The 26,764-nt window shown below is 43.7% G+C and overlaps 2 protein-coding genes across 12 annotated transcripts in view; one reads left to right on the top strand and one right to left on the bottom strand.

The window, feature by feature from the left end:
• The window catches only part of Dscam2 (Down syndrome cell adhesion molecule 2), a 90,420-nt gene that overhangs the window by 43,128 nt on the left and 20,528 nt on the right, over positions 1-26,764 (bottom strand). The gene's annotated exons all lie outside the window — the stretch shown is intronic.
• The window catches only part of AIF (Apoptosis inducing factor), a 110,092-nt gene that overhangs the window by 10,274 nt on the left and 73,054 nt on the right, over positions 1-26,764 (top strand). For all 3 annotated transcript variants that reach the window (XM_012377417.2, XM_012377419.2, XM_012377420.2), the window contains one exon: positions 22,701-22,787. The gene's annotated coding sequence lies outside the window, so the exon portion shown is untranslated. The remainder of the gene's footprint in view (positions 1-22,700; positions 22,788-26,764) is intronic.

Genomic DNA, 26,764 nt, shown 5'->3' on the forward strand with positions numbered 1-26,764 from the left:
AAATTTCAGTAAAACTAAAAAAATTTTTTTTTTCTTTTTTAATATATTTTTATATCAAATATTACACATTATTTTTATATTTAATTATACTTTAAATTTGTTAAATATGATCATGTTTGCATTAGTAACTAATTTTGTATTTAAATTTAATGAAAGAAGTTTACTGAAATTTAATGAGTTACGATTCGCACCTATTCCTTTAAATTTAACGCTTGCGATTTGCAAACGTCAAGACAAACAGCTAATTACGCTGATTTACGACGCCGGAGAAATTGCAGACGGGCGAGTAAACGAAACAGCACCATCCAATATCGCGTGTCTCAGACGCGTCGCTCGCGACAGGGCGCGGAGAGCTCGGTAAAACGCGAAACTCATAACGACGTACGCGCGAAACACCCGTCGTAACTCATTTATAACGACGTTCGAGAGGGAAAAGTGTGCGCGCGCGCGCGCGCGCATTTCGACCGAATTTCGTAATGTCGTCGCGCGCACTGCACGCGCGCGGCATACAAAATACAAAGTATGCAAATTTTCAGTGCGCGAGAGAAAGAGAGAGAATTGAAATCCTCCATCGTGGTGTCCGGCAATTACGCTCGCCGTCACGCCGACCGGCTTCCGGAATTGTGTCTCTCGCGCGCGCTACTTAATTACTAATTCCGCGCGAGTATTACGCCCGCATTCTCGGGCGAAATTCTACGCGTCGCGCCGTGCCGATTTTCGAAGGCGTCGCGTTGGTCGCCTTAATTGGCAGAAAATTAATTACACATTGTGTGCTGCGCGTACGGCGTCGTTAACTAGAAATTCAAACAAATTACGTCAAAGAATCTGTCACTTAGTGATCTGCGTGGAATAAATTTTATATTTACATTATAATACGATTAAGCATTGATTAAAAATTTTTGTTGAGCAAAATATTTTGTCAGGATACCCATTCGTGTATATCCAGTTCAGTTTCGTATCGATCTCCATGCGTATCGTATGGCTTGGCGAGGGTTTTTCGAGACGTCTACAAATCTCACGCCGCGTCAACATCTCGCGCTTATGACGCGTCCTCGAGGAGATTTACCTATCGATGTGGAAAATCGAGGAGTCGAAGGAAGCCGCGTCGAACGAGCGAGTGCCGGCAAGATTGAACATGCCGGTCGATGCTCAAAGTGACTGGCCGTCACGAGGGCGTGCGTTAAAGTGATAGAGGCGGACGGATAGAGGTGAGCAGCGCGAATAGGAAGCATAACGGAAGCTGGCAATACGAGAACGGGATATGAAAGACAGAGAGAGAGAGAGAGAAAGAGAGAGAGGACGAAACAGGGAACGATAGAGAGAGAGAGAGAGAGAGTGAGAGGGGGGTGAGGGGGAGAGCAGGAGGGTTAGAGAGAAAGAGAGGGTGCAGTCGGTGGGTAATAGCTCCCTATTACCATAACGCTTGGCTAAGCCGGCTAATCGGTTCCGCTTATGCCGACCGGCAAATTATTATTAATCACATTGCGCGCGCGGATTACCGTTTATATGCGTCTATAGCGCGGCGGCATTTGCACTTCACACCGCGTTACCAGTCGCAGTTGCATGGGCTTTTAGCGTCGCGTATTTATTCGCACACGCATGATCTTTTGCTAGATTGTATATGCTAAATTGTAAATGGGGACTTTCTCCTAACTTTGCACTTATAATTCGATGCTTGCTGACACTACTCGCTAGCGCCACCCGCATTGTTTTTACAAACACGGATAGAATACGATTTATTTAATCCAGTCATTTCCATTTGTGTTTACTGTTGAGGCTATTTTGATGCTTTGTTTTAGTTGCATTATATAAATATGATAAATTATTATATAATATTATATAGATTATTACAATTCAATTATTACAAATTAACTGATGCGTAAGATAAACGTGCTATGCATGTTTATTTTTGTGATTATATAAATTAATATAATTACACTCATCTTTTACGCAAACGTTAAAATATGACGCTGTCAGGGTTTATATATTATATAGCTATAAATTAAAGTGGATACTTTTTTACTCGAGTTAGTCGTTATTTAAGGATGATAATTTTGTCAGTCTTGGGTTTGCATTTATCTCAATCTCCATGTGTTTGACGGCAGGAACAAGTATAAATTTTGAAACACTTGAAAGACCGTATTGAATACGGGAAATTTCTCGCAGTTTCTTTTCTTCAGGGATTGTCGCGTGGTCGCAGGGTCAGTCGCTTTCGAAATCCGAGCATAAGTGGGATTTCTATCATCCATCCGGACTACGTTCTCTCGTCGCGAAGCATTCGAATTGGTCGGTTCGGTAAAAGGAGCCCTGGCGAACCAGGAATCAATAGGCGGAACAAACTGTGTAGGTGGGTAGAGGTCTCCGGTAAGATTGAATTTGCAGACTCTGCCTCTCCGAGTTCTCGACGAGGGAGCAAACCCTGGAGAAAAGGTGGAGGGCAACGGTGCCGGGGCCTTGATAAGAGTCCACAGTCTCCGCGCTACGGCGGCTCCTCCTCTCACGAACCTTCATGTCTTCCTCTTTCCACACTTTCTCTTTTCCGTTCTTTCTCTGTCGAAAAAGCTCTCGATGTTTGCTCTGCCTATCAAGACGGCAATTATTTGATCCGGCCAGTGGAACGTATCCTACGAACCTTCTTCTCGTTTTCGTAGAGCTTTTCTTCCGTTCACTAGTGTTCCAGGATAACTCATCACAATTTAATTCTGCAGATTTCTGGAGATTCCGTAATTTTCTTTGCTGAAAACGTGATTTGAAGGATAGAAACGTGTTAAGAATATAAGATATTATTTTTAAGAATAATCGACAGACTTAGTTCGTGGACTCTACAATTTATTGCAGCTAACAAAAGTTTTAACATATTAAAAAAATAATGTTTCAACTGGAGAAATTCAACGGAACGTACGTTTTCTTTTACGATAAAACTTACACGAGTAACAAACTAAAGACGACATCGATGAAACGCCCGTGGAAAGTCGAGAAGTCGATAGAATCGGCGATAGTCTGTTCGAAAGAAAAAAAAAAAAAAGGGCGAGGAGGTGGGGATGCGCGACGGACGAACGAGTCGTTTTACGAGCCAATGCGACACTTGCCCCCACACACGCAAGTTGAAGTCGAAGACTCAACTTGCAACAAGTTGAGAAAGTTGTTTAGACGCCTCGGAACGAGACGGAGATCGCTTCTGAAAAACTATGGCCGTGCAGGGGCACACGGGCAATTTTCCAGCTCGTGCGGAAAGTTTCCGCGGCGGGCAACAAGTTGGAAAAGTTTCGCCGTGACCGTGGATGGGTGCCCCCCGGGGGAACGTTTCCGCGGGCCATTTCAAAAACTGTCGAACGACTAATCTCATGGCTTCCTGCGAGAGAGCGCGATACGAAACTTCAACCGGAGCGACCGGAGTCCGCAACTTTCGCGTGAATTCGCCGCAGAAAGTTCCAGATCGTTGCGGATAAGCGGGTTAGATCGAGCATTAGGCTAACGACATTTTTGAGATTTTCGAAAAATTATTTTTACTTTGTTTTACTTTCTGTGCATATTCCGCATGTTTTTATCTCAAAGAATGATCTATCTTTATTGCACATTTCTGCAGGAAACAATGCGAGGAACGTACATTTATGTATGTTTCTACTATATGTGCGTCATTTGTAATTTTCTTTTCTTTTTTTATTACCTCCTACGCGGACGAGTTTCCATTTCTCTATGCCATATTTCTTTAGTATCTACAAAGCGTATTCTCTTTTGTTTTCCGTTATACGATGCGTTGTCCATCTATGAACTTTTGTCCGTCTTTCTTAATGCATCTTCCTCTTATCTGCAACATTAATTCTGTGTTTTATTCTTACAATATGCCTTTTCTGTTTATTTTATTTTCATACCTTTTTTTAATTTGTAATTTATATAGATATTTTACAGTTTCTTCTCACAATGGCATTGTATCTTTTATTAATTTCTAAATATTTTATATATGTTTTAAAATTCTATAAACAATTCCTTCAAACACATCGATTCTGCTTTCAAACTGCTTGTGGTGCTCTTTTTCATTGCTTTTCGATACTTTGTGAACAAAATATGAATTTATAACCTGCCGTCGGCAGCGAGACAGTATCGTTTTCGAGGTTTCTCCATCAGTTGCACTTTTATCGGAAGAATAAGCCCGGAAGGGCGCGGGACGGCGCTCGCACCGCCCACATTTCGTCACCCTTTCGCGGGTGAGGGGAACGGAGAGGGGACGACTCCATGGGGATGGTGTCGAGTTCGCGAAGGCGTTGGTCCTTTCAATTTCCCGAATAGGAGACGGGCGACACGAGGAGAAGGACGGGGAGTGATTGTTGGAAATATGAGAGAAACTTTCAACCTCTCGCGTACGGCAAGCAACCCTGCCTTCTTTGCCGTTAAGGCGAGCTCGCTTTTTCCATTTCGCTCTCTACCTCATCCCGTTCGTCCTCCTCTCTTTCTCTCTCTTGTCTTCCGGCTCACATGCAGTCTTCGCGGCGTAACCTCCTCTCGCCGTTTTAAATCGCGAACACAGCCGAGTTTTCGGAACAAAAACGCGTTTTTTTTTTCTTCGTTCTTCGCCTGGCTTGGTCTCGTTTCCTATCTTTTTCTCCTTCTTCATCCGCCAAAATTCATTTCCCGGCGCTCTTTCCTCGTGTCTTTTTACCTCTACATTGGGGCTAGCCGGGTATTCATCAAGACGACCATCTTAACTTCACCGTGCTAGCGGAGGTCGCAAACTCGGTGCGCGAACTAACTTCCTCGGAGTCTCGCGTCGAGATTCAATTTGTGCAAAGAGAAGACAAATATAAATATTGATCTTAAAGTGTGATCTGGGCAACAAAAAGTCATTCCAAATTGTGATATCCAAATACCCGTGATATCCAAATACAAATAGATACTTTTAAAGAGCAATTTAAGAGGAATCTTGATATAATGAGGGAAATTTAATAAGGCTATTAAATGTTATTAAATGTTAGATTTTATTCTGTATACTTATACTGATATACTTTGTAGCAATTTATTCGCTTACGCTTTAACTTCACTTCCATAAAGCATGCTTAAAACGAGATTGGGAATTAGCAAATTGCAAGCGGCACGTACTTTTACCGAACACCGGGAATAAATCCAGGATTCCGTCTGATCCTGGATGGCGGAAAAAACGCGAGGCACGTTTTACGCTTACACGAGGCTTGCTCGTACGGGAGAGAAATCCTCACGTTCACTCTGCTCCCCCCCCCCCCCCCCCCGAACCGAAAGCATTGGTCGCGGGAGCGCCCGATGTCGGCGATAATGCCGAGGTGGCTGAGGGAGAGGGATTGCACGCGGTGTGAGAGTGGAACCGCGCGGCAGGTGCAAGGATATATGTCCGCCGGGAACAATGAGCGCAATCAATGCTGCACGGCGTCCCTTCGACGTCAATCAAACGGCCAGCGAGTGCGCGCCACTACCCCATTGGCCCCGATTGCCTTTTGTCGCCCTTTAGTATCCGCTACAGCTAGTATGAGAGAGAGAAAGAGAGAGAAAGAGAGAGAAAGAGAGAGAGAGAGAGGGACTAAAAGCGATAGAGACGGAGAAAGGGAGCGAGGACCACGAGGCAGGAAGTACAGGGACGATACGGAAGCGGTAAAGCCGTCGAGGGCGTAGAGAAGGGTGGGAGAGAGGAAGGGACAGAACTGGATGCTGCGAGAGAGAGCGCAAAGAGAAGCAGGATGCACCGTGCTGCATGCCGATGTGGCGAATTCCTGCCGAATACTCCCGCAGTTGCAACACGCGTATTGCGGAGGCGGGGATGATATTGGTGCGCGACCTAATTTTGGGGGCTTGCTAATCCTCGCACCTCGCCTACCCTCCGTCGCATGTCCGTCCGTGTCGCGTCGGTACCCTCGAAATTGCACACACGCATACACGCCCCGCGCGCATATGTGTATTCCGACTTCGGGATATTCGCGCGCGGCAATCGATGATCCTAGTGTGAGAGCAACATGAGCAGAACTGGTCGATCCGACACAGACAGATAAATCTGATTTCATGATAATTCGATCATCGAAGTATTTTAGTGGAGTTTAATTGACTTTTTAAATATACGCAATGACAGTATTTAAAATATCATATTCTTCTTTTTATTATTTTTAGAAGAAAAATCACAGGATTGATTAAAACAAAATATTATATTTAAAATAATATAATTAAAACTGGAATAATATAATTGAAATAATGTGTTTACATCGTTATATCACATATTCATATTAATATATAAAAAAATTATGAAATGCGAGCCATTTGCTACAAAAATAATTTTCAAATTTTTCATTTTTTATGCAATTGTTAATAAATTCTGAACTACGTAGTCTCCATTACGATCTCACCTTGTATATTCGTTGTATTACGTTTGCATATTTTTTGGAAATTTAATTTTTATTTTTGACTATTATCTTTTTCGAAATTTTCCGCATCCGTTCCTGGACACGAGGATGTCTATCCTCGTTACTCTGTCTCCAATATTGTTACCTCAGTCAGACTGATTGACCGGGACAGTTGCGCGCACGAATAGTACGAATAGTATTCTCTCCGTGTCCTTTGACGCGTTTCCGCCCAACGGAATCGCTGCCAGACGTACGTCGCGTCGATCGGTGAAGGGGACAAGGGTTGAGGCCGTTTAAAGCCGCGCAGATATTCGGCGTCCAGCGTGGCTTAGTTGCATTACGCGCATTGTAGTTGCCTCTTTAATAATCCGGCTTGACAATTGTGTCTAGCTTCATTTATGCGGCGGCCACATAACACGTAGCGTTCATAATCCGGAGTTGGTAGATTAATCACGGTGCTTCTGCGTTCGAGAAAGATTAGAGTGTTTGTACTATATTAAAAAGAAAGGATTAAAATACGAGCGGCAACTTTAGTCACAATTAAAAAAATATCTTTTCAGATTTTTAACAAATTAATTTTTAAATCGAAAACAAAGGCGGAATACCACTACTTGATTGCGAATAGATTCATCATTAGTGCTATTGATAGATCCGATTCTCAAGCGAGAAGCGATTATGCGTCTGCACGTTTACGCAAATCCGCTTGCTGCATCGCCGCTGCAGCGCTGCGCTGTTTAAAGCCGGACAGGGCGTGTTTGCGCCAAGCAACACGAGCCGCGTTTGCGTTGCTGCGTTAATGGCGCGGTATAATAATTATACTTCGTTATTGATCATACGAGATTCCGCAGTAATGATCCGGAGGGCCTCAGGTCTGATTTAGAATTATCGCTCATGGGGTGTCGGCTTACACCTTGTTAGCGATGCATCATTATGCAGTTTACCGGAGATGCTCTTGGTATAGTATTTATGTTGAGGCCGGAAATTCGAAATCACACGTTAGGAATACATCGCTAGGATTGTCGCTCTGTGATTAAAATCTTATGTATAGTCAATACGTTACATGTCCATGTGTTTTGTATATACTATAAATATAATTTTGTGTATAATACAATCTCATGAGAGAAGAACGTTAGCTTTCCTAAAGCTTAATTAAAATTGGATCAATACTCTTATTTTTGAAAACAAAATAAAAACATTGTATATTAACTATTTATTTCCCAAATGAATATTTGTATAACGAAATATATTTCTAGATGTAACAACCGTGTGGATAAATGCATAGCTATCCATGATAATCTATGAGTAATTACAATTTTTAATATCGGAAACCGATATCAATGATACATTGAAATGGATAAGACCGTCGATAATAGAGCCTATTTGCCATTGTAAATTTTTGACCTATCGATCATCACATATCGCCCTTTAAACGCGACCCGACATTCCCGTGTGTATCGAGTTAGCGATAGATTTTAGCCCCCGTGAAGTTTATCGTTTTCGACGTTTTTGAGAAGGAAGGTCCCATGCTCGTCGTGAGATATTACAGTAGAAGACTTACGCCCGGAGGAGTATTGGAGGACGATGGCAAGGTGGACTACGATAGGCAGGATACGAGAGGACACCGATGATTTCCCAGGGGGTGTCGCGTCTACCTCCTCATCCTCCGTCGTCAGGCGTCCTCCTTCCGATACTATTTCTTCCCTCCCTATCGTCCCACCGAGCGTATCTTAGGCAACACGGTCGTTGTTCCCTCTTCTTTTCCTCAGGCTCATCGAAGCGTTTCATTAGACCGCGCGAATTTCAGTATCTCGCGACAAAGGATTGTCGATAAGAAACCAAAAAGAATGGAAGAGTTTTCCGCTAAGAAAATGCGACGGGAGTTGTATGAAAAGCGTTCCCCGAATATAGGAAGCGTGGCATTCCGTGCAACCGGCGGTAAAGTATCGCATTAATATACGGGGCGTCTCAGAATTGTCGGAAATGCGCGTGATATTCTACGTCTGACGACACGTGAAGTTTCATATTAATACACGAGGCATCTCAGAACCGTGAGAAATGCGCGAAACGACCCGACCGGAGACCCCGGCGTTTTCCGACGAACCGGGTAAACGGTTGTTGCGTGCCGCTCTTTTCCCCCAGTAGCTTCCGCTCACGTAGGCGGAATAAATTCGAGCGGCTGCAAGTGGGAGTGAACCGTGCAGGATATTTTATACGGCGCATAAAATTGCGGCCGATGTCGTCAATTTGTTTTTCGCCTAGCTCTTCTTTCCTTTCTCCCTGTCCCTCTCTCTCTCTCTCTCTCTCTCTCTCTCTCTCTCTCTCTCTCTCTCTCTCTCCTCTTTTTCCTCACCTCTCCCTTTCCCCCTTTTCCGTTCGTGCGGCACCGTTTAGCCCCGGGAGTCGCGGCTTTACGGCACCTCGGACGGAAAACGCTCCCGCGTGCCGCTGTCCTTTTTCGTTTTCCTTCGTGAAAACCCTCGTTGCACCTGGCGAGGTCTTATCTCAAAGTTGCAGGCGCATCTCGGATACAGCGCGCCTTGGGGTGCTCTCCCGGGGTTACTCCACACTCCGCTTTCTCCTCCTATTTGGGGATATGCAATGCACTATGCAATGCCGCGCGTTTCGAGAAAAGTTCTAAACAGGTTTTCGCGCTTGCATTTTGCACCTATCCTCGGTGCTCCGCGTATCGGGATGATTGCTCCGACAAAATACGCTATCTATATACGCGTGTTTTGTTCGTCCGATTTTATGCGATATTCATATTTCCTATATTTTCTTAAGAACGTTCAATATCGATATTCTTGAGAAATGTAAAATAATCCTAATAAAAGGTAGAATATTTTGCGGATTATTTTATTGCGAGATACTAAAGAGATCCGCTTTATATGACTTGCATTCTTCTCGGTGTCTATTGATTTCTTCTAATTATTGCCTTTTCAGCAATCTATATTTTCCGATTTTTTCATGATATAATTTTTTAATGCAGGTTTCAATATTGTAATTCCTTTATTACAAAAAGGCTAGCAGTGCGATAAAATTAAATTTTAATTTGTACGTTACCTATTTTTAAAATGCGATAGAAATACTAATTGCTTTCGGTATGATTTATTGGCCGGCGACTCTTTTCTCATTTCCATTAACTTTCATCTCCATAAAATACGACGGTTAAACGAAGCTCATCTTTAATTTCAATTGACGCTTTCAAGCGACTCAATAATATTCCAACGGGCGCAATGCGCCTGCTCGCCATTACATATTTTCACCTGTCAGGTCCGCCGGCGCTCGTCTGAGCGCTAAAAATAAGCTTCCAACCATCAGTGACGGGAATTCGATACCAACGCGGGACGTACTATGGACTGGCGTGAATCTTAAGATATAGGTCACTGTCTCCGAAACGCGCGGCCGCCGTATCAATTTCGCTCGGCATTCGTTCGTGCGCCATTACTTTTGCACAACTGTATCGCGGATGAGATGCATACTGTATACCGAGCCGTATAACGTATGCACCGGTGCCGCTAACGGAAGAGAGAGAGGGAGAGAGAGAGAGAGAAAGAGAGAGAACGCCCCGGGGGCATTACCATGCACGCGGCTCGGGCTCGCGAATTTTCCGATACGCGAGAATCGTTTATCTGGATATTTCAGAGAGCCGATATGGCTCGCCCGGGAAACTCGCGCGAGAGCAAACTCCATTCCGCTCTTTGAAACAGCTTTCTTCATCGTCGCGTGTTCGGCTCGCGCCGCCAACTGTGTTCTCCCGGCTAGACAGGACGGTTGGACACTAACGTCGAGTCGGGCGTTTCCTTCTACGCCATTGCACTCCTGGTTCACCCTCCCGCACCCCTTTTGTCCGTTACACCTGCACAGCCGCTTATCTCGAGACTCCAGGCGCACCTAACGTGAATTTCTCCCCCTCCGTTCTTCTCTCTCTCTCTCTCTCTCTCTCTCTCTCCCGCTCTCTCACTCTCTGTTCTCCCACAGCTTTGCTAAATCTCCTAGAGAGGTGCAAATTCGCAAGCCAATCGTCCGTGTGAGCACGAGTTACCACAGATAACGGTTCATGAATGCTCTTTGATGTAAATTTGATAAGGACTTACCGGTGAAAGGATGTGGAGTTGATAAATAATTCATTTCCGATGAATTTTACTAACAATTTCACTATCAACGTTAGACGAATCACTTAATATTTAATTTAATTTAATTATTTAATATAATTAATAATTTCAACGTGATATTTCGCAAAAATTGCAATACACACAAATCAGAATTTCGTGAAAAGTGTCTCGATGTGTTTCGTTTGCGTTTCATCGTGAATTCCAGTCCCGATTAAGCTGGATTTGTGTTGTATATTCAACTAGCGATTTTTCCCATGTGTATTATTTTTTTCTTTTTCGTGTATATACATTAAATTCCACGAGAGGAAAGCCGTGGCGCGATTATATCGTTTTATTCGTTCTGTATCGCGACTGATGTTGTGATAGATAGCAACTTACACGGACACCTCGCGCAAACACGTGTAAAAGTTGGTCTCGTGTGCAGATGACCCAGTGCGATAGTCTCGCTTTAACGACGTCGACCCTCGGTAATAAGGCGCTTCGGTAAGTACGGAGGATACGAGTGGACTCGTGTCGCCCGCTTATCAGCGCCACTTATCGGCGTTGCCTCTCGAAACTCCGCGCGACGCCGTGCGTTCGTTCTCTGCCGCTGTTCGGCGCGCTATTTTGCGATCTCCAAGATCGCCGACACGGTTATTCCCGATGTATACACGTTCGGCATTCTGTCTCATATTATTTCTCGGCACGTACCCATATTGTTCCAATTGGCGACATCGGTTGCAAGATACGGACGACTGCCGCAGTCGTATTTCGCGCAAGTATAGCCACGCGCACGATACGGGTCAGTCGTATTTCGTAGTTATGACTCTGACGGACGGGACGGGATAAAAGTTTATATCGCCCCCCTCTTCCCTCCCTCCTACACACAATTGAATTGACGCGTGCTCCGAAAATGTGCGTCGGTAGAGATAGGCAGCGAGATGCGGAAGTGACAGTCCCCGGGGCTGTCCGCCCGCGTTATTTGTAACGTGAAACAGGGCGACACATCGCGAGAATGTTTCTCGTGAAAATATGTCGCGCGAGTTTTTCACGAGATACGAATTCCTGTTTTTTTTTTTTGTTGGGCGAATGCCGGCGGGAAATATTATTTTTTGGGAAGATCGGACGAATCCCTCTTTTCGCGCGCGCAATGCGGCGAAAATTCCACCGACGTGGGAATATTTTTATCGCTGCGTATCGCGCGCGCGCACGCGCGAGGAAAGATCGGTGATTATTATTAATTTTGTCGATATACGTCATGAATCGATAAATGCCTGGCAAAAACCACTCGTTCATTAGCTCATGAATATTCCGTTAATTGCGTGACGGCTTCATATCCCGCGTTTCAATAATTCCTCTTGTTCGCGGGAGACCCGCGACGGAAAATCATCCGCTATTTTCATCATTCTATCATATACTCGTGACCGTAGAAGCGCGCGAGCCGCTGGCTCGGTTGTGTCGGCACGACCGCCGGAATTTCAGTCCATCGAAAGCGACCCGGAATTTCGCCGAACGGTTACGATACTCCGGGTAACACCCTGACATAGTGCGGGTCGTGTTTTGTTCCGCTATGAATTCCAGTTCCGCTTAAAACTCCAGTATTACGTGCAGCAGGCTGAAATTCCTTCCTGTTCCTACTCTTTTCCTGTACCGTATCTATCTTTATTTATACCTGATAGATGGAGCGGTGCTATATCTATCGCTATAAAACAACGGTGCAATAACAATATTGTATACAGCATTGTCGTATATACAGTAAGCTGCGCAGCAGCCAAACTTAAATTGCTAATATTATCTTTACAGTCGCGGCATATATTATTTATTTATTGTGGCGAAGACGTTTCCTCCTAAAATAAACTTAGTTGCCTCTTTCCCCATTTATCTTTTGCGAGCGGGAAACAAGGCGAAGGAAGAAGAGCAGCAAACTCGAACTTCATTGGTGCAACGATAATGGGACGCGACGACGCCGGAGGAAAACAATATGTAAATCGTTCGGTGCATCCCAATCAAAGTCGGAATCCGCGCCGCACTGTGCCCTGCACTAGCGAGCTTCCGCGCCTGCCTAACGACGCAATCTAAATTCCGAAGGCTTGCCTCGAAGTGCGCCAAGGTATATATCGTCGACTGGATAGAGAAAATCCGTCGTAGCGGCGCGGTGGGTGGGACGCGGGTGGAAGAGAGGAAGGGGACGATTTCCAGGGCGGCCGAAGCCGCGTCGAGGCGGACCGCTGCTCCGTCCGCCCGCGGCGACGACGACGCTAACTTCCACGACGATAGTGTCTTTTTGGTCCCGCCGGCGCAACGCGATTCCCGCGCTCGCTTGAATAAGAACTGGATTTTACGGAAGCGCGGAGCGTGTATTTGCGAATAAGAAAAGAGGAGGATTTCGATCCCGGTCTTCGAATGAGAATAATTGCGCGATGCTCGACAAATTACACGCGAAAGAAAGCGGCAGCGGGACGAGATATTGTTGCAGCAAGTTTTTCAACTGCGGATTATTTCCATAACGTGATTCAGCGCTGTGGGGAAAAATATCAAATTTATGTTATTTCTGTAATATAACGTAGCCGCGACAAGCGTCGCATCGTGCGATTGTTGTGAAACGAAACTAAACAGCGGATTATTTTCATATTATTATACAGCCTTGGAGAAAAATATCAAATTTATATTCTGATAGTATTATTTGCGTATGGAGTTTATTTCAGCTTTAGCCATCAAAATTAATTCAGATCTTACAAAATCTTTTAGAACCAGACTAAGTGTTTTTATGTTAAGAGCAGAAATAGTTCTAAAAAGTGATGCATCATTGACGCTCTAAAGGATTAATTTTAAATAAATCTGAGATATCAAAAGAACTCGCTTTTATTTTGTGCGAAATACGTATATTTCGCAACCGCCGAAGAAGAGAAACGCATGAATCCATCCGCAATCTCTCATTCGGAAGTCAGCGATCATCAACCGCATCAATTATGCAGGATGCAGATGTCTATCAGACGCGCGCTATTCTGTATGTCGAGCGATAGCGAGTCGGGTTTTGCGCAACGCCAACTTCTTCGTTCTGTGCGAAAGAAGTGCACATTTGGAATCGGTGTATGTACACGTGGTCCATGAATAATTCAGGAATGTGCGAGTTTGTCTGTATTCTCAGAATGCAGCCTTGCGTATGTTACAAACACGCCGTGAGATCGGTTCATGGGATTCGTGACTGCGAGTCGTACGCAAGCCGTAATAAAATGCACGAGGTAGATAAAGATGACGAACGCGGGATGCATTTCCGCTTCCGTGGATGATATTATCCCCTTTTTTTCCTCTACAAAACTCACGGGATGTTCAGAAAATATTCTCGTAATTATCAATGTACATAAAAAATTAAAATCTTATGCATGTTGATTTTTTAAAGTTATGATAATACATTATATTGATTCCTACATTTAATGATTACCATTATTGATCATTATTATCTTCAGGTACTTGCAATATATAAATTGGACAATAATATGTAGTTTCAATAAAATTTAAACGTGTAACGTAGCAATCTCGCTGAAAAATGCTGAAAACGGATTCTTATTCAATCAGGTGTGTAAGCGTTTAGAGCGACGTCTGATTATTGTTACGCTTCAATCTTCGCGAAGTGAGAGGAAGCGAAAGTGAAAGGGGCTGACTATTGGAGCAGACGTAACCGTGCGGCACCCAACGCGTTTCAACTATAAATTCCGGTCGTATTATCCTAGCCCGGTAGATCCCTGTCGATTTACGATCGCGAGCACGCAAACCGCTTTCCTCTTCGCAAAGACGAAAATAATATCTGCCGTAGTAATCTCTTCGAGACGCGGAAAAATATGTATTTTACGTTCGCCATACGCCTTACGACCGATCTCTATCTTACGTGGTTCACTATTCCAGCGATAACTTCCCTTTTTAAATCTTTTATACGCAAATTTGCAGAGAGAAAGAAAGAAGCTGATACAATATAATGTAATCTTATGAAATATTAAAACCAGCTCGTGCTTCACTATTTTCCTCCAACTGCAAGATTCTTCAAATGTCATTAATTTTAGATTTCTCATAATTTTATAAATAAGAAATTAAGAATTCATTAAACGAATAACAAATATAGAAATTATTGGCAAATAAGATTTTGTTAATTGCCATAAATTGACTTTCTTGGCAGAAGTTGTAGAGTCTTTCTATGAAAGTGCTCGGCGAATAAACTAATCGGCATTTTCACGAAACTACATTATTACGCAAAATATAAAGAATATAATCGTGTTTCGACAATCGCAAAGTGAGAGGGAAGAGAAGTGAAAGCCGGCTCGAAGTACAGATATAATCCTCTTATAAAATCGTTGTTATAAATTTTTCCTATGACTGACGTATCTTTATGAGTGCACACAGGTAACATTGAACGACTACATAAATTCCACGCATTATTCTTTCCTGATTTCCCTCTTCGTGCGCCGAAGAGAAACATACAATGCACAATGATAAATATTTCGATTTTATTAAGGCTTCGACGAGTCTGTAAGATTTCCGAGCATGAAATATTGAATTCAAAATCATAGTAGATTGAATGCAATGTCTATATTCTCTCTTCCTTTATTCTTATCAAAAGGCACTTATAAACGTCGCAGTAAGGTAGTATTAAAAATTCCAGGCTTTGACAAGCAGCAGCGGGTCGTCGCTAAATATTGGCGCGTAACGTAAATTACCAGGAAGGAGAAAGAGCTGCATTGTACATGGTGTCCGGGATTATGGGGCTGCTGGGGAGAGGGGGATCGGCAAATGACGAAAAATTTAGCGGTAATCTCCAGGCTGGACGAAGTAATTCCCCTGGGTAGTTCTCTTCCATGTTGTACACGTTGCTCGCTTTATGTGCGCTTCTTTGACGCGTGTACCGGCGAGAGCCCCTGTTTTCCTCTCTCTTTCTTTCTCTCTTTATCCTTTTGCCCTTATCTTGCCTGCACCCCCGCGGGGCCCACCCACACCACCCTGTCTTTTCATCTCGTACCTCATCTTTCTTCCGCGCCGGACTGAGAGTCTGCCGTACAATCGCCGTGGAAAGTTTTCGTCTGGAGATTTCGTCGGGGACGCCTTTTCTCTCGTTGCAATTCCATCCCCGTTCGTCGTCCGACCGCTATCCCCTTTGCGCGAACATCCGGCGCGGATGGATTCGGAGTGAAATCTTTTGGCGGATTCCTTTTCGAGTCCCTCCGAGCGCGTTTCGCCGCTAAAAAACGAAGGCGAATACCACGGTAATTACGTACGCTCGGTAATTACGTACTCTCGTTTTTTGCGACGCAGAGTAAAACCGTATCGATCGCGGGCGTTGAAAAGAGCCCTCTTTTTCTAATCGTTGATAACGTGAATATTATTGGCGCAACAAATACGTAAACGCGTTCCTGCATGTTTTACCACAGTTTGCACAGTGGTGCTGTTTTCTGTGGCGCTTTTATCGCGATCTGTATTTTCCGTCCGCAATTAGCGCTACATCCCGGGTGGTGTTGCATTCGTAATATCTCGGCGTATATACGCGCGCGGTCGCGGTCGTTCTCCGCCGCTTGCGATGCGGGAGGTATGCGCTTGCCGAAAGAATTTACGATCGCGGCAGTGCGAGCCCGGCGTTCCGTTGTCTGATTGCATGCGAGCGTAGCGTAGCCGTCGCCACCGCCACCCACGCGCGTCGGGTTTCGCTGCTGCTGCTGCTGCTGCTGCGGTGGCGGGTTTACAGTGGCGGGAATACGCCGCGGTAAAGATGCCGCGGGGAGATAAAAGAAAGCGCAGACGAAATTGCAGATGCAGAAACGACCGCGGCGCGGCTGTGAGCGGACGAGTGCCGCTGATCCTACGTGCTCCGTGCGCGAGGATCTCGAATTATTAAATATTCAATTTTGCACGAATGCGGGCGTAAACGCCGGCCTCTCGAGTTTGCCGCTCACTGAAAATTTTAGTCCGCGAATAGCGCTATTTTTTTTTATTATTATCGGAAAAGTCAGCGCGCGATTGTAGTAGTATTAGTTTTCGAGAAGCGAACAGTTAAATAAATTTGTCGTGCCGACTATTGTTCCCGCTGATGAACGTAATGGATGGTAACGCGAGGGGTTGGGGGAGGAGGAGAAATAACGCGCTCCGTTATTCTCGATTCACGCGGGGAAAAAAACTACCATTTATATCGGAATTCGCGCGAATCAACGGTATAAAAATGTTTATACGTCAATTTCGACAAACTAGAAATCCAGGGTACGGTGTCTATTTGCGGGGTCACTCGAGCGCACTCGTTGACGGATGGGGCAATCGAGCGAAATTTTTGAAACTTTCCTCCCGTCCCGGTTTAGAATTGCGTCATTCCGCTCCCTACGATTATCCATTGACTGCGAGAGAAAAAAATTTATGTCGAAAAAAATGTATAATACATTCGGATGACGCGATACGCGAGCAAGCGAGCATGTTTTCAAAGTGCAGCTTCGCGTCTGAGTCTTTGGCGTCCTGTCTGCTTTTTAGCCGAGCGGTAGTCAATTATCCCTGCCACACCAATTACCAGACGGGTGTTTAACGAGCGCGCTGAATGCAGAGGAATGCGGGAACAGCGAGGGTTGAAAGGAGCGCGTCGGAAACGGAAGGGTTAGAAGATCGTAGCGGGTGAAACGACGGCGGAAAGGGGGGGGGGGAAGGGAAACGCATTCGCGGGCGAGATCCGTGCATCCGAACGCTCGCCCGGATGCAGAAAAGGGCTGCGGTTCGGCAGCCGTGAGGGGGATGTTTTGCAGTATTGAGCCGCCGCGATGCACCGACGACTACATCGGCCCGTATCTCTGGGTGAGGATACGTACGTATACGCGCATTTGCGTGATAGCGACGCGATTGGGAGAACGCTTGCGGTGGTGTTCTCGTGGTAGTACGCTCAGTACGGTTTTGCCGGATTTTCACCGAGATACCGTAGTCTGTAACCAACACATCAAAGCGCCGACGGTTCCACTATTTTTTTGTTGGCATTTTATTTTTGAATGCCCATGGAATATTTTGTCGGTCGCGTAGTTATGTTTTAAACGCGCTCGCGCGCGCGCGCGTGATATGCAAGAAACGCCGGGCGCGTTTTTTTTTTATTTTGCCCGGGCGCCCGGGTAATTCGGCGTTCCGATAACGATTGATCACAGATATAACGGCGAAATCACGTTGCCGCGGCCCGAACGAATGTCCGGGTCTCGGAATCGAGTTTGTTGTACTGCAATTTCGTTACATCGGGTTACTCGTGTATCGGCACAGGCGTTAGCCGAGCGATTTAATCAAATTCCGTTTCGTCCCAAATGTCGTTCCGGTCGATACGTATGCGCGCTGTAACGCGATTTCGGCGTAATAATTTTTCGCGCGTTTTTGAATAGTTTGCTCTATGATCTATCGATCGGCGCTGTTTACTCGCGCAGATAGAGGCGGCGCGGCGAAATCGAATTATGCAGATATTATCCGTCGCGGATGTTTGCGATTTGCAAATCGCGTGCGCGCGCATGTCGGTGGATTTTAAAGCGTGTCGTTCTAATACGCAGATATTAAAGCTGTCACGCGCCTGTCGAGTATAGAGATGTTGTATAACGTTCTCTTTAATAATCGACTTGGATACGGATCGACGCTCATTCATATAGCACGCGTGCGAACTTCGGTAAAAGGGGGAAACAGAAATGGCAAAACCCCGAGGGGGTAATAGCCCGTGAAACACGCTAAAGTCCCATATCCGGGGTTGATTATCACACGCTAACGCTATAAACCAACAGCCGTTGCCGTCGCTTTGATTTCGCCGCAAATTCGTTTCTCATCTCAGAAGGAGTCGAGTTAAGAGGATGAAGCTGGGAAAAGCAAAGGGTGGGATAATTCGATATGAGCGTTGCCTAAAATAAAGGGCGCGGTTTACTTAATGTTAGTCACGCCACCGGTGAGGCGAACTTTCTTCAATTTCCACCTTGCGAACTCGAGCGAACGCCGCAGAAGGTCGAAGCCGTCGAAAAACCTCGTTATCCGCGAGCGGGTTTCAAGTTTATAGTTTAGTTAACCGGTTTTCGAGCAGCCGAAGACTCGGCTTTGGACAAATTATTATCGACGTAAGTTAACTCCGCTCTCGCGGAAAACTTTGCCATGAAGCCGCAAAATTTAATGTATGATTACAAAGCGTCAATTCGACCGCTGTTTGCAAAAGTAGTTTTTTCGAGCACGAAAGTTTTAATACGTTATTATTCAAATGTTAAAAATTCAGAGCTGAGATTTATAGCTACTACTTTATTAATTAAAGTTAAAATTCAGAGTTGTGATTTATAGCTATTGTGCATCGTTCATTTAAAGTTAACAAATATTTTCTGGCCTTAGACGCGCCAACGTAATCCAACATTTATTTTCACAAATACAAAATACTCGAAGACAATTTAATATTTTGCAGCCACCTGAAATCTGATAATTTATTCCGAAGACCGCCGCGAGTGAGAAAGAAATCGCGAACGGTCTGTAACGGGCTGTAAGCGGCACTCAGCGCGCAATCAGAACGTGTCGCCCACCGTGATTGTAACGGGGGCGCCGGGTAACGAGTGGCTCGCAGCCATTAATTATGCAAATCGTATTCCTTTGTGAGGATGTATCAAATGCTATCTCCGGAGGGCAGAGGACTCATCTCCTTTCCGAGCGCCCGTGCGCCGGCCTCCCCGCTTTTTATTCGTTTACGCGTAGGTGACCCGGTTTGTTTGTACCTGCGGCCTCGTTAGAGGTACGCCTGAATACTTTTAACGAGGTACGAACGCGCGAGAGAAAGAAAGCTGAAAGCGAGCGTGTGTGGGATAGGCTCTGGTCGAGGTAATCCAAAATATATTACCGGGGCTTTTGTACCTTTGTACGTAACCCAACCCACGAACGGCCGTGCGCTCTCTCACTCACGCTCGTTCTCTTTTTTTTTTCCTCCCCAACTGTATCCTCTACTCCTATCCTCCCTTTCCTATCCTCCCTCTCCTCTCCCACCCTTTTATCTACTTTTTATCCCTTCTCCCCCCTCTTTCTCTTTCACACATTTATACACTCTACTCACCTTGTCTCTTTCCCTCTCGCTCAATTCCCTCTCTCGGTTACGGCGGAACTTCCGCTCCGCTCTCATCTCGTTCCTCTTGCCCCGGAGTTATTACCACGCCGGGTCCGAGAACCGCAAGCCCCGCACGCATAGATAACGGCTTGGCCGCGCTCGAAATGAATTCGAATCGGCCAGAATTTAAAAGCCCGCAGGTATAACGCGCGCGTGCTCGTACTCGGTCGCGGTATGAAGAGAAGAATTTCACGTCGTGCTCGATTTTTTATTCCCGCGCTTCTCCCCCCTGCGCAACCCCGCGCCGAGCAACCTCTTTGATTCGCCGCCGAGCAATCGATAAAGCCCCGTGATTTATTTTCGCGGACAATTCCCTCGGCCGCTGCGCTTTCTTATGATCCTGTCCGACAGCAGAGGCGATTGGCCAGTGACGCTGGAAAATCCGCGTCATGGTACCTACACGATTTTTAGGATCGCAGTGTTTTTACGTTTGTATGCCTGGTTGCATGCCTGATACTTTCGCGATGTGCCGAAAATGTCGATTTTTACCACAAATATGGAATCAAACACGGGAATGATCCTTTAATATTTTATTAAGCGACAGAAATAATTTCATAATTCTATTATCAAATTTTGATTCTATCTTTCTGCCTTCTGAATTCTACCTTTCACGATTATTCTGTCTCTCATCAATACAATTTACCGCCACTAATCAGATTTATGATATTTTGGGTATGATTTATGATATTTTAATATATTTATAAACGCATAAAACATAGGGTGAAGTCCCGAAACTTAATTGTCGTGAATTACGATAAATTCAAAAGTTAATTCCGACCGATAATGAGTCCGTCTTTGTTCGATTATTTCTTTTTACGGCCGTCGAAGTAATCCGTCGTGATTTCTGGCGCTGATTAAAAGTTGGCCGACTAATTATTTGGGCCGTGCGTCTTTCGAAATTATTCCGCTGAGGGAACTTGTTCGGTGGCGATTAACGGTCACATATCTCACTGCCGGAAGGCAGTTATTTTTCTCTCCCTCCCCCGTGCTTCCTAAAACCGCACATGCGTCTGCGGCGTGCAAATAATACACCGTGCGGAAAATTTACTGCTAATTACTTTTCGTGCGCGCGCACGAGCGAGCTTGGCTGCGTTATAAAACAGATCGCAAGATTCGCGACTGCCGTCACCGACTGATAATATCGAAATCCATTAGCCTCGCGCCGACCAAGTGACGTCACGGTCTTGTTAAATTTTTTTTCCGGCAAAAGGAAACACTCCATCCGATAATGTGCGATCCGATGGCCTATTTTCGGGCTGAATTCCGATGACCTTTGATTCCTGTGAGAAACGTGTGCACGGTTCACGGTAGAGCGATCACTCAACGCTGAAATCCTCTGTTTCGAGCCTTTTTCGAGCGATACGAGGCGATGTCCTCTTGCTCTAATTGTCCCGCTGACGTGTTCTCCGCGCTGTTCCTCGAGAAGGCAAATTAAGCGCTCGGGTCGAGCGGAAAATCGCGCTTGTATGTGAACATCTGCAGCTTGCAAAGCTCACCGATTTCGCCCCACCAATCTCTATCTCTTCTCTTCGCAGTGGCAGGGGTTTGAAGATAAATAAATCCACAGATCTCACCGCGAATATATTCATAAATGCCACAAGCGGCCATAATCCGATAATGAAATTTTAACGACAGATTTTTCGATACATTTTGATTTCATCTTTTTCCCCCCTTCTTTTTAATTTGGCGCGATTTAATTAAGCTTTTATTAGTTGTATTATTTAAACCAATTTTACATGCGAAATTAATTAAAATCAAGATTTTGCATATTATATTATCGCAAATGAAAGAAAAACATTATTAATAATTTAACATAAATCCACCATAGGTAATACGCTGTATTCCATTGTCGGTTTAAATATTTAATGAGGTCTATTTTCTGTATCGATGAGTGGGATTTGACATCTCTTTTGAATTACACAGTTGAATCATCTCTCTCTCTCTTTCTCTCTCTCAACCGTAATAATATAAAATGTTGTTTATCTAGCTCTCGGAGTTGTAGTACGCTGTGACGCGGATTGCGGATCACGATGTTTTCCTCTTCGGCATTTTGTCGGAGCAGATAAAAACGCCGATAAAAACGCGGCAGTGCGCGAAACCGCGACCCCTATGCCGCATTGGAAATCGCGAACAAATATTTCGCCATTCAAGCGAATACCTCGTCATGTTTCTCTCTCTCTCCCTCTCTCCCTCCCTCCTTCCTTCCTCCCTCTCTCTCTCTTTCCCCTCGCTTTACGCTGCCGCTACAGCAGCAGCCCGCATCCTCGCTCTCTCGTTCGTGGCACGATGCGCGATACACATCCCGGAGGCGAATGCCTGTGTCCGTGTTGGAATCTCTGTGACGTCGGTAAACGGCGGGGTTTCGACATCAAAGAATGTCGTATGCCGTCTTGCTGTGAGTTGGCCGTCGCCACCGCCGTCATCCTCCGCCGGCGAAGCCGACTTCGCCCCTATATGCCACTTCCGTATCCTGTCACGCTTCGACCGAAGAAGCCGTGTGCGCCCCATTCAGCCACTCTCTCCGCGAAACGGCAGTCACCTACACACACGTGCGCCGCGTATTCGCGAGCGTGGAGAATATCTCGCAGACGCATTTTCGAAATAATACGCGTACTCGCCGCGCCGCTGGGAGAAGGTATATTTTTATCGGGCGATCGAGGCGCTCCATCGATTCGCTGCAAGCGAGGCGCAAAGACCCCGGCGCGCGAGAGGGAGACGGAGAGAGACAGAGCTTCGCCCACGCCACCCACGGTAATTATCGAAGGCGGGGTTGTTGACCCCTTTTCGTCCTGCTCGCTCGAGAGCAAGCCGCCGGCCGCTGCGCCGCTCTCGGACTACTAGATGCTACGAAGACGTTTGTGCGGTTCCTAAAGCTCGCGCCCCTCGCAATCAGACTGGGCCTCGCAAGTTAATTCGCGAATACCATTCGCTGATGCGTTCGATAATTCAAGTCTTAATTGGCATGCGAGAAGCGAACACAGGACAAATGTTTTTAATTAGTAAAATGACGCAATTATTTGATAATATAGACTTTGTTATTTGTTATGTTTTAATTGAGAAGGAAATAATTAAACAACACATAATGTTTAACATACATAAAATATGTGTATGATAGTTTATAATTAAAATATATATTAACTTTTCCAGATATACGGCGGAGAGAGAGAGAGAGAGAGGAGAGCGGAGAGCGGAGAGAAGGACAAGGCAGTGTACTTAGCGTTGATACAACAATCGGTGAGTCAATTCATTCATTATATTTTTGTAATTATATAAAATACTAATATCGTCCGCTATCTCTTTATTTGCTAATATTTATTACATAATTGCTGCGAGAGAAAACCGTACTTTGATTACATCTTTGTCTGTAATTTGTATTTTTTATACATAAATATTAAAATATTGAAATGAATATGTAGAGAGAAAACAATTTTATGAAGACATACCGTATATTTAGAAAGAATGTGATTGGTATTTTTTTTTAATTAAATTTATTTAAATAAATCTAAAAAATGACACATACTACAAGTAAATAAAAATGTAATACGCAGCTACATCAGTGAGTTATCCAATTGCTATCGTTGTCAATAATAGCCTGGCATCTGCATGGCATGCTATCTATTACAGCACGGAGATACCCGGCTATTATTGACAACAATAGCGACCGGAAGACTTGCTGATGTGATTGCATATTACATTTTTATCTATAGTATATGTATAATTTTATTTAGATTTATTTAAATAAATTTAATTAAACAAATGCCGGTCAAATTTTTTTCAGACAACGTTATATTATAAAAATTGAATTTGTAAACTATAATTCTGATAATATGGAGAATGTAATGTTTAATATAATTTCAACGTATACAATATGAATATATTTCTCATTTAATTTTATTAATAAATTTAATCATGCAATGATTTTACAAAAGAATGAATTGTCAAAGTAACGGTTTCAGAAGCGCAGTTTGTTCACGATTAAAAAGCTGCAGTTATTGATACACTTGTTCATATAGCAATTAATATAACCGATTTGCTTTTATGACGAGCGTCATATCTGAGCGATTCTCTTCTTTAGTTATTGTAAAACTCGAAGAACTTTTAAATACGACATATGTATTTCGCGAAAAAAAGTCCCTCTTACACAGCGACTAATAAAATATCGGTATATTAAATTTTTTCTCAATTCTGTTACAATTTTTATAATAATCCGAACAATCTCTGCCTATTCAATTTAATTTATTTGTATGTATATTCAATTTAGAACTCATAATTACGGCACAAAGGACGTTTTATCTCGCATTTTTGTTTTGTACCGCGGCGCAGCAAATTCACGATATGTTTTTCAAAAGTTAAGTACGCGAATTGAACTTTCGTTTTATGTGATTCTTCTCTGTAAGCTCATGAGAGAATACAGAGTTATTAGAGTTTGAGCTAATTTAATAGTTTTGGGATAAAAAGTTGGGAAACATATTTAGCTGTAATTAGCGAAAATTTGACGTAAATTCGGAATATATATACACATACGTGGAATGCTACTAACCCTCGAGAAATTTGGAGTGCGATTGTTAATTTTTATAGATTGCACAATATGATAAAAATATTTTTAAAGGATTTTGAATTTTAGAAAATGGTATGAATAATAATAATAATAATAATTATAAATATAGGAAACAATAACAATCAGCTAAAACTTAAGCTATAAAAATGGCGAATATTATCCCTCGAGATTAATATATGTACCTGTCTCGAAGTAAGGTAGTATTTACTACTCCTCGGATTACCTAGGGGGACTGCGGTAAAGGAAGACATTATAAAAATGAACTCACAAACCTTAACAAAAAGGGGTCTTTGCTTGAAACCCATAGGATAGCGCGTGTCACCCTTTGAATTTATCACGGATACCCACTCTACTCTTTGCCGTGGCCAAGATATTACTATACAAAACACAAAGCTCAGAAAAATAGCTTTAATAATTCGAGAAGAAAATCTCTCTTTCCCCTCCAAAAAAAAAAAAAAAAAAAAAAAAAACAAAAAAAAACAAAAAAACAGAAAAAAACGAGAAATTTTTCATAACTTACAATCATTCGTACTTACAATTCGAGATTGTACAATTCGTCATTGTTCTTGTTATCTCTTGTAAAAAAGATATTCTCATCGTTCGTAATATCCATATATATCTTGGAAATATTAAAGTTACGCAATCTACTTGTCTCTACAGTACTTGCGCTTGTAAAGATTTAATGAGATTGTGCGCGACGAGCGATCTGTCGAACGACGGTCGGCGATAAAACGATAATATCGGAAAAGTCACTCGGTACCTACGTTACGCCGAGTACTTGCCGAGTATAATTAATTGTCGCAATATTCGAGAGCCGCCTCTACAGTTATCGAATTTCGTGCCTGATGAAATTATACAGCAGCACTCGATAGCGCGACCGATAATTTCGGATTCTAGCCGGGCTTCGCCCTTCCTCGCGATCGGGATTGTTGGCAGATTCTGCTGTTTTGGTTTGCCATCGCCATAAATATCGCATCGCCGACGTTAAGCAGCACAATTAAAGCGCGTACTGGCCAGCCCCATTGACGGATTTTACCGATTTGTTCGCTTGTTATCGTAAATATTGGCGTAGCGCCCATTATTATGCGGCGTAATTGGATGTTGATAGATTTTGCCGTTTTGTTCCGTCGTTAATCATAAATAGTGCGCGCTGCCAGCGTCACACAATATAACGGAAATTGGATTCGTGTCGGTTAGATTTTGCAGTCTTGTAGGGTCGTTAATCATCGACGTGGCTGACGGCGCTGTAAAACGGAAGCTCGTAGAATTCGTTAACCCTCATTATCCGATACAAATTAGGGGCCGTGCGGCGCTTCGGCAGGTGTAGCGTGTAATAAAGCGGACGTTAGCGTGGGCGTATAAGAACTCTGTAAAATCTGGCTTTTTCAGCCTTCGTACTTGTCTAACTACTAACGAGCCTGAACTTCTCTCTCTCTCTTTTCCTCTCTCCGTGCCTGTCGAACTAGAACACTTTCGGAGAGCTCTTATCCTTTCCTCCCTTTCTCGTTTCTTTCTTTCTCTGCTTTGAAGTTCTTGGTTCTTTCTTTCTTTTTTTTTTTTTTAACGAAGAGGGCAAAGTCGGCGGAACTTCCGACAACTCTAAACTTGGCGAGCTCAGTCCATTTTTCATCTCTTCAAGTTACTCTTATGAAAGATAATAGCAGACAGAACGGCTACGAGACGACCAATCTTCGCGTCCATGTCGCGCTTAATCATACTTCATATTTTATGATACATATACTTTTTATACGAGTCTGATATATTACATTTGTGTTATAAAATATTATATCTGCGCGTCATGATAACTATAACTTCCAGACTTGAGAAAGAAAGCTGCCAGAAAGAGTGTCAGATTTTCGAAACTAACTTTTTCATTGGAAAAAAAATGTTATGTGTCACAGATAGTAGCGTTTCAAAAATATTGCCGGAGTTTGATTTATTTCTCTGGTTTATTTTTATTTCTTTTACAAATATGAACATTTAACATTTATTGGATAATATTATTACTTAATTATACAGCAATAGTAATAATTAATTATTCTCAGGAGGTATCTGTTTGTGTGACGTGAATTGTGCGTACCAATAATCAATGAGCGTTTCGCATCGCTGGCGAATTTATGTAACGGTTGTTTACCCTATACATGCATATAGTTTCGCGCGTAAGCGTATATAGTGCAGTAAACTGTAGTCGTACTCCGTGATCGTTGAGAGGTCAAGGGTCTACAAAGGCTAGGTTGGATGCAGCGGGGGATTGCTTTTGCCGTGCGCGCGTAAGGACGTTCTTTGGCGCGACAAGTCGATCCCCTCGTGGACCGGTAGTCTTCTGTAAGCGCGAGATTATTGGTCTTGTTCGTGCCTTTATCTCTGCCGGAAGAACCACATAAGCTCACTCGCCTTACTCGATAAGAAGACATTCACTCGTAATATCCAGCGTTTTGCTGTCACATCACTACCGCGGATTACCTTACAAGTCGCAAAAATTTTGTCCTGCTTTCTAAAAGCTTCTAAAAATATTGTGCTTTGAGTGCATAACATTTTAGTTATAATTATAACATAAAATTTTCACCGCATAAAAATGGCAACTTTTCTAAAATATTTATTTTTCTCTCTCTCGACATAAATTCTTTATCGTTAAAATCGATGTGGAACATCG

This window comes from Linepithema humile, chromosome 6 (assembly GCF_040581485.1).
Source record: "Linepithema humile isolate Giens D197 chromosome 6, Lhum_UNIL_v1.0, whole genome shotgun sequence".
Taxonomy (NCBI): Eukaryota; Metazoa; Arthropoda; class Insecta; order Hymenoptera; family Formicidae; genus Linepithema; species Linepithema humile.